This window comes from Dendrobates tinctorius, unplaced genomic scaffold (assembly GCF_039654945.1).
Source record: "Dendrobates tinctorius isolate UK_male_01 unplaced genomic scaffold, ASM3965494v1 ptg000166l, whole genome shotgun sequence".
Taxonomy (NCBI): Eukaryota; Metazoa; Chordata; class Amphibia; order Anura; family Dendrobatidae; genus Dendrobates; species Dendrobates tinctorius.
This window is the reverse complement of record NW_027361833.1, coordinates 4,768,718-4,777,500: the sequence shown is the minus strand read 5'-3', so window position 1 is coordinate 4,777,500 and position 8,783 is coordinate 4,768,718. Positions and strand designations below refer to the sequence as shown.

At 40.6% G+C, this 8,783-nt stretch overlaps 1 long non-coding RNA gene across 8 annotated transcripts in view; it reads left to right on the top strand.

The window, feature by feature from the left end:
- Window positions 1-8,783, top strand: part of LOC141053640 (uncharacterized) — a 59,636-nt gene that overhangs the window by 5,246 nt on the left and 45,607 nt on the right. The window contains exon 2 of one of the 8 annotated variants that reach the window (XR_012221243.1): window positions 552-668. The exons of the other annotated variants lie outside the window; for them this stretch is intronic. This is a non-coding gene — a long non-coding RNA (uncharacterized lncRNA). The remainder of the gene's footprint in view (window positions 1-551; window positions 669-8,783) is intronic. 8 annotated transcript variants of the gene reach the window in all.

The following is an 8,783-nucleotide window of genomic DNA, read 5'->3' as shown; positions in this document are numbered from 1 at the left end:
TTATTTTATACGATTGCAATATTAATAATGCAACGACAATGAAATGTTGTAATAACAAATGGCATAACATGAAGAAAAGGACAAAATGGAAATGCTGGGGAACTAGAGGCCATTGCAGCCCTCTTCTCCTTGGCAGGGGTGGGGGATGGTGTGCACTTGACTGGCTTCATTCTGCATACAGTATAGGAGTTGTGAGGGGTGACAGTGAGCACAGTGCAGCCTGGGAGCATGCTGCATCATTGTGTGCAGAGTGCACTGCCAGGGAGACCCCTCAGCCGTGTAAAATGGGGGTGCAGGGTGAGCAGTGACTGCTCTTTGTCTGCCAGCTCTGCTCTCCTCCGGGGAGAGGGGCATGTGGCAGACCCCAGCCTGGGATTACATTCATCAAAGCCTTATTTCCCTGGGGAGGAGCAGCACAAATGACCATAAATCCTGATAAAATTGGATAGCCAAAAGTAATCTGCAGCTCCCTCTAAACCCCTCACACATTTAAAGCCACGCTTAATTCTTTCTTTCAAATTTTGGTGTCAGTAACTATGTTTTCTTGTTAGATTAAAACAAATGGGCTAGGAAATGAAAACTTGGCAACAGAGTCCTACATCCATAAAATGAAGAAAAGGAGCAAGACCACAGATTGTCCAAGTTCCATCTAGTCTCAAACCTAACTGGTGAGGAACCTCAATAGAAATAGGTAGCTACATCTGTCCATTGGCACTACTTCTAGTATGTCCCATGTAAATGTCTCTAATATCAGATGCTGGTGTAACTTAGGCACTGCCAGGACTCATACATGTGCTCCAGTCAAAAATTCTTTCCTAAGGATTAATCATCACATCCCTGCATGTTCCTTTCTGAAAGTCACAATGCAAAAGTGCCCTCTAGTCTCCTCTCCTTTCAGCACAGTATTAAAATGACAAATAGAACACAGATCTGAGATTACAAAACAGGCCTCCAAAGTTTTCTATGAGGTTTGTGGCAGGTGCATCAGATGTGATGCTGGGACATCACGGCCTCTTTCACACTTCAGTTTTTTGCATCAGTCAAAATCCGCCAAAAGGACGGATGGCGGATCCGTTGTAGTACTGATGACAGCAGATGCCACCCGTCCGTTTTTTTGACGGATCCAACAAATGAACAATTTTAAAGGAATCGCAGCCTGGAAAAGGGGGGAGAGAGAGAGAGAATTTCGGGTTAAATGAGTGTCTGGAGGATCCGCCAGAGAAAAAAACGTTGCAAGCTCCGTTTTGAAATCTTTGAGGATGGTGACGGACAGCAACTTTTGGCGGATACGCAAAAAAAACGGATGCAACGGACAGCAATCCGTCACAATCCGCCCATAATGCAAGTCAATGGGGAAAAAAAAGGATCCTCAAAAGAAAATTGCGGATCCGTTTTTTTCAAAACCTGGCGGATTGTGACTGATTGTAAAAAACTGAAGTGTGAAAGAGGCCTAAGCTGGAGCTATGGAGGAGAGACAAGTGCACAAAGATGTGTTCAACTCAGCCAGAACAGTGCTGGCTAGATACAATTGTTACACAGATACACCCTAGGCTATGTTCCCACTATGGGTTTTTGGTGAGGTTTTTTTACACTGTGTGTTTTAAGTAAAAATGCAAGTAACCTATTTCACTTAATAGGTGTAGAAATGGTGCAGAAACTCTGCAACATCACAATCTCACCAAAAGCTCGTTGTGGGAACATAGCTTAGGGTAGAATCATAGAATGGTAGAGATGGAAGGGACCTCCTGGGTCATCTGGTTCAACCCCCCTGGGTATATTCACATTCTGACAGTTAAAAATAATTTAAATTTTTTAAGCAGAAGACACTTTTCTCTGAAGTTTTGTAAGCATGATGCATCTTTTTTTTGGTAGTTTCCAGAACATCTTTTCAACGTTTTTTTTCTGGTAACATATTTTTAGCATTTCCTTTAGTGTATTTTTTTCCACTGTTGTTTTCTGCACATTTGTTCTTTAAATACACATTGAATATGGAATAAAACACTAGCGTTTCTCGAAGCAAAAATGCTCAAAAAGACGCGGGGCGTATTCTGGGCAACCCTTCCCATTGACTTGAGCGTCTTCATAGAGTAAAACATCAGATGAATGTCTTTGCTACTTCTTTTAAATTTTTGCCACCTTTTGAAAGTCTGAAACCTTTAAAAGAAGCTCAAAAGCCTGAACATATGAACAGCATGTCATTTATGCATGAAAATTAATTTTTTTTAGTGTTTTTTTTAGTGCTTTTTTTTGGCATTTTCTGTACAAACAAACCATGGAAAAGATACAGTTTGAACATACTGTTAGGACGTCTTAACACTTGAAGTTTTAGGAAAAATGTCCCTTTTTTGCTACACCCAACCAGATTATAGCTCACAGTCAATAAGGAATTATGAAACGTATTTTGTTCAGTGTGGATAGCGCTGCAGCCTTGCAGCGCTGGAGTCCTGGGTTCGAATCCCACCAAGGACAACATCTGCAAGGCGTTTGTATGTTCTCTCCGTGTTTGTGTGGGTTTCCTCCGGGTTCTCCAGTTTCCTCCCACATTCCAAAGACATACTGATAGGGAATTTAGATTGTGAGCCCCATCAGGGACAGTGATGATAATGTGTGCAAACTGTAAAGCACTATGGAATATGTTAGCGCTATATAAATATTATTATTATTACTTTGCTTTTTGTTGCTATTTTAAAGCATTTCAGAATAGCATAAGTCATCAATACCAGATTTGTGGGGGTAGTTGTAATCAGCTCAAATGGCGGCCCTTTGTAAAGAGTGTACTATGCAGAACACTGCAGCCCTGTACACTGTATATTGACTAATGCTGGTTACTTCAGAGCTGCAACTACTGGAAAGAATAAGGCTGAACTGCAGTACCCAGCAGCAGCCATACACTTTACATAGGTGCGACGTACCACACCATACACTGTCAACATCTGGCCACCAGATAAGAGCTAATGTTGTGAGACCTCCACTGATCTTACATTGCATTTAATATATACATGTATGCTCCAGGCAAGACATTTATTTTATTGTTCCTGCCAAAATTGGATACAAAAATGGTGTGACCCACCCCCACAAAAACAAACAACCCACCAAAACAACTTTTTTATACATGAAATTTGTAGTTTTTTTTATGTCAGGGTTTTTGGTTCTTGTGTTAACCTATTGAGAGTACAGACAATTTTGTGTTAAAAAAGTTCTTCAGGTATTAAACAATTTTTAAAAGAGGGAAGAAATTCATGATTTGTTCTGTGTTTTTTTTTCGTGTATATTTTGTCATATTACCTTTTTTGCTAAAACAGTTTTCTAACCCTAATTTTGAATTTCAGAAAGTCTGTGGGGTGCCATTAGATTCATTCTAAAATTGCCCCCAACTACCCTGCTCTTATTTTTGTTGGGTCCACTCTTCTGATTTCTTCCTTAATTTTTTTTGTACTTTTTGGTAGGGAAGCTTCCTGTCCGCTTCATCCATCATACCCAAGTTATATAGCATTGCCAATTCCGCCAGGCTTACTTTGGCTAGCTGTTTTTTTTTCCTTGGGCTCGTCCATTGGAATAGCTGTTTTAGGATGCCATCTTGACTATCGGGGCCTTTCTAGTTGTTCTGCTGTTTGAATGATCGGGATGTTACTAGTAACATGAGCATGATTGAAAGGCTCAATCAGATTGAGACAAATTGCTTGTTGTGTGCATGCACCAGCCACGAATCACAGGACATTTCCGGGGCATGCAAGACGAAGATTGCACAGAGGCTGGAATGTCAGTGAAAGTGGAGAAATCCTGTACAGCAATGGTCACGTTGTGCAGACAGTAAATACATTAAGCAATGTATCCTTCGCACAGTATAGGATTTATATAAGGATTATTGAAATGTTCTGGAAAACCTCTTTAAGTAAAACAAGTTAAGATTTTTGGGGAATTTTGTTTTTAAATTTGTATGCACATTTTCCAAACTTTTTTAAACTTATTTTTTGTCCCACTAGGGGGCAATTAATATTTTAACTTTTATTCTATAATGAATTGGAATGTAAAATTAATGATGATACAATTTGTTAGCCAACTAGCTCCCATTGCAACTGTGATCACAGAGGTCACTGATTTAGCATATGAAGAGAACAGAGTCTGTCACCCCACAAAACATTTATACATTCATATGGATGACAGCACCTTCATTTTTTTCATAGACTGTACAATATCTTCAGAAATAAATTGAAATGTACACATTTTTAATTAGTGGTCCAAAGTAATACAAGAATAAACACTGTTTTCAACTTACAGAATAAACAGCATGTGCAGCAATAAAGGCACCCCTAATTAATACTTGGTTGCACACCCTTTGACACTGATGACAGCCTCCAAACGCTTCTTGTAACCATCTATAAGCTTCTTGCACTTCTCAGCTGGTATTTTCTCCCACTCTTCCTTTGCAGTTTTTTCAAGCTCTTGAATGTTTGCAGGGTTCTTTTTCCCAATGGCAGATTTCAGTTCACCCCAAAGATTTTCAATGGGATTGAGGTCAGGACTCATTGCCGGACATTTTATAACAGTCTATTTTTTCTTTTTCAACCATTCTTGTGTACTTTTGGATGTGTGGCTGGGTCATTGTCTTGCTAGAGGACCCATGATCTTTGACTCAAACCAAGTTTTCTTACAATGGGTAGGACATTTCTCTCTAAAATTTATTGACAATTCTGTGATTTCATGATTCTTGTGATATGGTCAAGGCCTCCAGTACCAGGCACAGCAAAGCAGTCCCCCAGCATTATGGATCCTCCACCATGCTTAACTGTTGGTTAAGCTTCATTGTACCATCTGTAAACAAACTGTATCATTGCATTGCCAAAAAGCTCTATTTTTGCTTCATCTGTCCACAGAACATTTTCCCAGAAGGATTGTGGTTTGAAAAGGTACACTTTGGCAAAGATCAATTGTTCCTTTTTATGTTGTTTCTTCAGCAATGGTTTCTTCCTTGGCCTTCGCCCATAGAGCTCCACTTGGCTTAGTGTGTGCCGTATCGTACTTATTGATACTATGCCCCAAGACGGTTTCAGGTTGGCCTTCAGTTCTTTGGATGTTTGACGTGGTGTTTTTTCCCACCATTCCCACCACCCTTTGAAGACATCTCTTGTCAATTTTCCTCTTTCCCCCATGTCCAAGGAGGTTCTTGTTGGTTCCATTCTTGGCAAATATCTTAATAACATTGCACACTGTTGAAACTGCGATAGCAAGGTCTTAGGAGATGGCCTGATACCCTTTGAAAGTCTTGTGTTTGCTAATAATAGAAGTTCTGATGTCCTCAGACAGCTTCTTTGTCTTCACCATTGTGACAAATGAACAGGGCCTACCATGTTGCTTTTTAAAACACTGAAGTCATCATTAATTGGCTAATTGATGTCACATGGTCACCAACAATTAATCACAGGTGATTCTCATTTGTGATTTACCACAGATGAGTCAAAATGTGTTTCCATACTAATTTAATGTAAAGGATACCAGTGTCACAGCAAGCTTTAGGTTTTTCTATTTTTCCCTCCCATTGTTTTTTGTTATAAATTATCGTTTATCATTTGCTCTTTTGTATTTAACACAAGTGCTCTTGATTTTTTTCAGGAGATATTCCACATTATGTACTTACACTTCATGGGTGCAAATAACAATTAGCAGGACTGTATAAAGTTGTACTTGTAGTATAGATTTTATGATTTTTTACTTAAAAAGTGCTTTGTTGAATATGTAAATGAGGTGTCCGTGGTGCACTCATGGCGTAGCTAATTGCTCAGTGCACATCCTGCTACCTCAATCATAATTCTCCGCACCTCTCCTTGTGTTGATTGACAGGACTTGCTTTGGACTGCAGCCTGAATTGAATTCTCAGTCCTGCATAAACTGATGCTGCATGAGCTAAGAGCACACACAGTGTTGGGCCACTTTCACACGTCCGTGTCTCTGGTATGTGTTGTGACAGTTTTCACATGTACCGGAGACACTGACGCATGTGGACCCATTCAAATGAATTGGTCTGTGCACGTCAGTGTGTTTCCATGGACCATGGGTCCATGTGTACCACACGTAGGCATATCCGTTTTTACCGTCAACACGGGCCGCAAAACATCCCACACACATGCACACGAGAACACACATGGATGTCATCCGTGTGACATGCATAGGGGCCAAAGGAAAAAACACCGTATGCACAACTTCAGAAGGTGCTCAAGTAGGGCCCCACACCATACATGAATAATAAAGAAAACTTGGCACTCAACTTCTATAGTATTTTTTGGATTTTTTAATGCAGCCAGAAAATAATAATAGACGTTTTGGCCTCACTGGCCTTCATCAGTAACAGACTGCAGTATAGTAGTTAATTGCATTCAGTGACCAACAGTGGATTCTGGGTCGCTGATGTCTGCACGGCACCCCCACCCACCCACCCAGGTACTATTTGATTCAGGCTCCATGCCCAGCGCCTAGTGCATGACCAGGCACATTTAAAGTGACTATGGTGTCACTTCTACTATCACACTGAATGCGATTAACTACTATACTGCAGTCTGTTACTGATGAAGACCAGTGAGGCCGAAACATCTATTATTATTTTCTGGCAGCATTAAAAAAGTCAAAAAATATTCTAGAAGTTGAGTGCCAAGTTTTCTTTATTATGCATAGGGGCCAGGGAAGAAGTGCTACAGTAAGTGCTGTTCCCCGGCGCCGGGTGCTAAAGACGACTCTCGACGTTCTCCCCTGCTCTGCCGGCGATCGGCGTGAGCAGAAGAGAATGATGAGAGTTATATTCAAGTCAGAGCAATGACAGCAGGTGGGTGCTTTTGGGACTATTACTCCCATCAACCTACACCTGCTGCTGGTAATAGCAGTGACAGCAGGAGTGGATGATGAGGTATTCCTCACCCGCAGCCTGCGCTATAACTAAATAAATTAATGAAAAACCCGGCGTGGATTCCCCTGTATTTTCTACAACCAGCCAGGCAAAACTCACAGCCGGGGGCTGCAATCCTCAGCTGTCAGCTGTAGCAAGGCTGGTTATCAAGAATAGAGGGGTCCGCACTCTGCTTTTTTTTTACCGATTCCCTGTTACTTTTCATATGCTAAATCAGGGACCCCTATGACTACAGGTGCTATGGCAGCTAAGTGGGTAACCAACAATATTGGCTTTAATGTTACATTCCAATACATTATAGAAAAAAAGTTAAAATATTAATAGACCCCTAATAAGTAAAATCTACTTCTTTTATAGGGACTAAGGCCTCTATATGAATATATAAATGATTTAATTTGAGTTTTGAGAGTGATAGACTCCCTTTAAATAGCAAGGATGGAAGTTACAGTATCTCTCATGCGGGCTCTTGCACCAGTATTTCCATTGACAATCACAGCTCCTAATTGGAATGGTGCAAGCGCAGCTCTTAAGCATATATGTGAATGTGTAGTGCTTTAGCACTTTAGCCTTATATTAGGTACATGTTTTCTTTGTATATCCTCAGAACTGTAAGGTTTACATTATGCTGAAATATTTGTACTGTTGCTATGTGACATAGAAGGCCAGAGTTACACCATGAAAATGTAGATTTCTACCACTTCTCAGCTTCACATCACTACTCAGACCTGCAAATTAATTTAGCACAATCCAAAGCATGTCCCCACTCTGCCACATCAGGGCGGGTTAGAGGGCAGTGGATGTGGGAAGATACATCAGACATGTGAGGGCAGGATTCTTTACGTTCTACTTTCTCTAATTAGAGGAAGCTGTGGAGTCTTGAAAATGTATCGGAGCTTAGCAGTTTAATGCTGGAAGGCACACAATAAGTAAGGGATAAAAGGATCTGGGACTGAAGTTACTTTCTTAGTCTGACACATCACTGCTTGGGAATCCATTGACACAGTTTAAGATACAGCTGTTGGGGTGCATGTGGAATACATAATGTATTGCTGCTCTAAAATATACAGGGCCAAGCTAACAAAATCTAGGAGCAGAAGGCGCAGTGGACACAAGAGATTTTCACTAGAGCGCAGTATATGGCTCCAAATATCCAGCATGAAAACAAAGCATCATGTTAGAATCTGAGATACTCCTGGAGTCAAATGGGAATATAGTAATCTTTTTATTTCACACTCTTGCTAGTTATGCACATGGTGGAATAATGTGATACTATCTGCCTAGGAACCTAGTGGGATAAGACGAGAGAATGCTAGGTAAGGTATGCACTTGCACTAGACTCGTAGAAATATTTAAAAGGAATACTTCAATCTGATACATGCTACCGTACCTACGTGATCTTAGCTAGGTATGATTGACTCTGAAACACATTGGAAAAAACAAACTTTAAAAGCAGGGGACCTAGTCCCATAGGAGCCTAGTTGGATGGGTGAATCCTTCATGGCCTCTCCCCGCCTGCTGCACTTGAATGACAAGCATCTCCCTGCATACACTGTCAGCACACTGCCATTAATGAATACATGATCTCTACTATTGCTGTAAACATTGAAAATGTAAGGGACTTAAAATTTTCTGATGAAAGAGCTCAAAAGCCATCCAACCACATCAAGTTGTAACTTTTAATATGCATGGTCCATAACCACTATCAGTCCTACCTGTGCCAGACCAGGCCTCATCTGACACGGGAGTGAAAGCAATCTTGACATAGATAGAAATTAAATCTTGTCTGGTAAGGATGTGTAGATAAGGGTACTAAGCCCAGGAGGTGGGCCACCCCCCTATGTATACTACAAAAAAATATGGACCTTGACACCTTTAGAATTAAATTAAT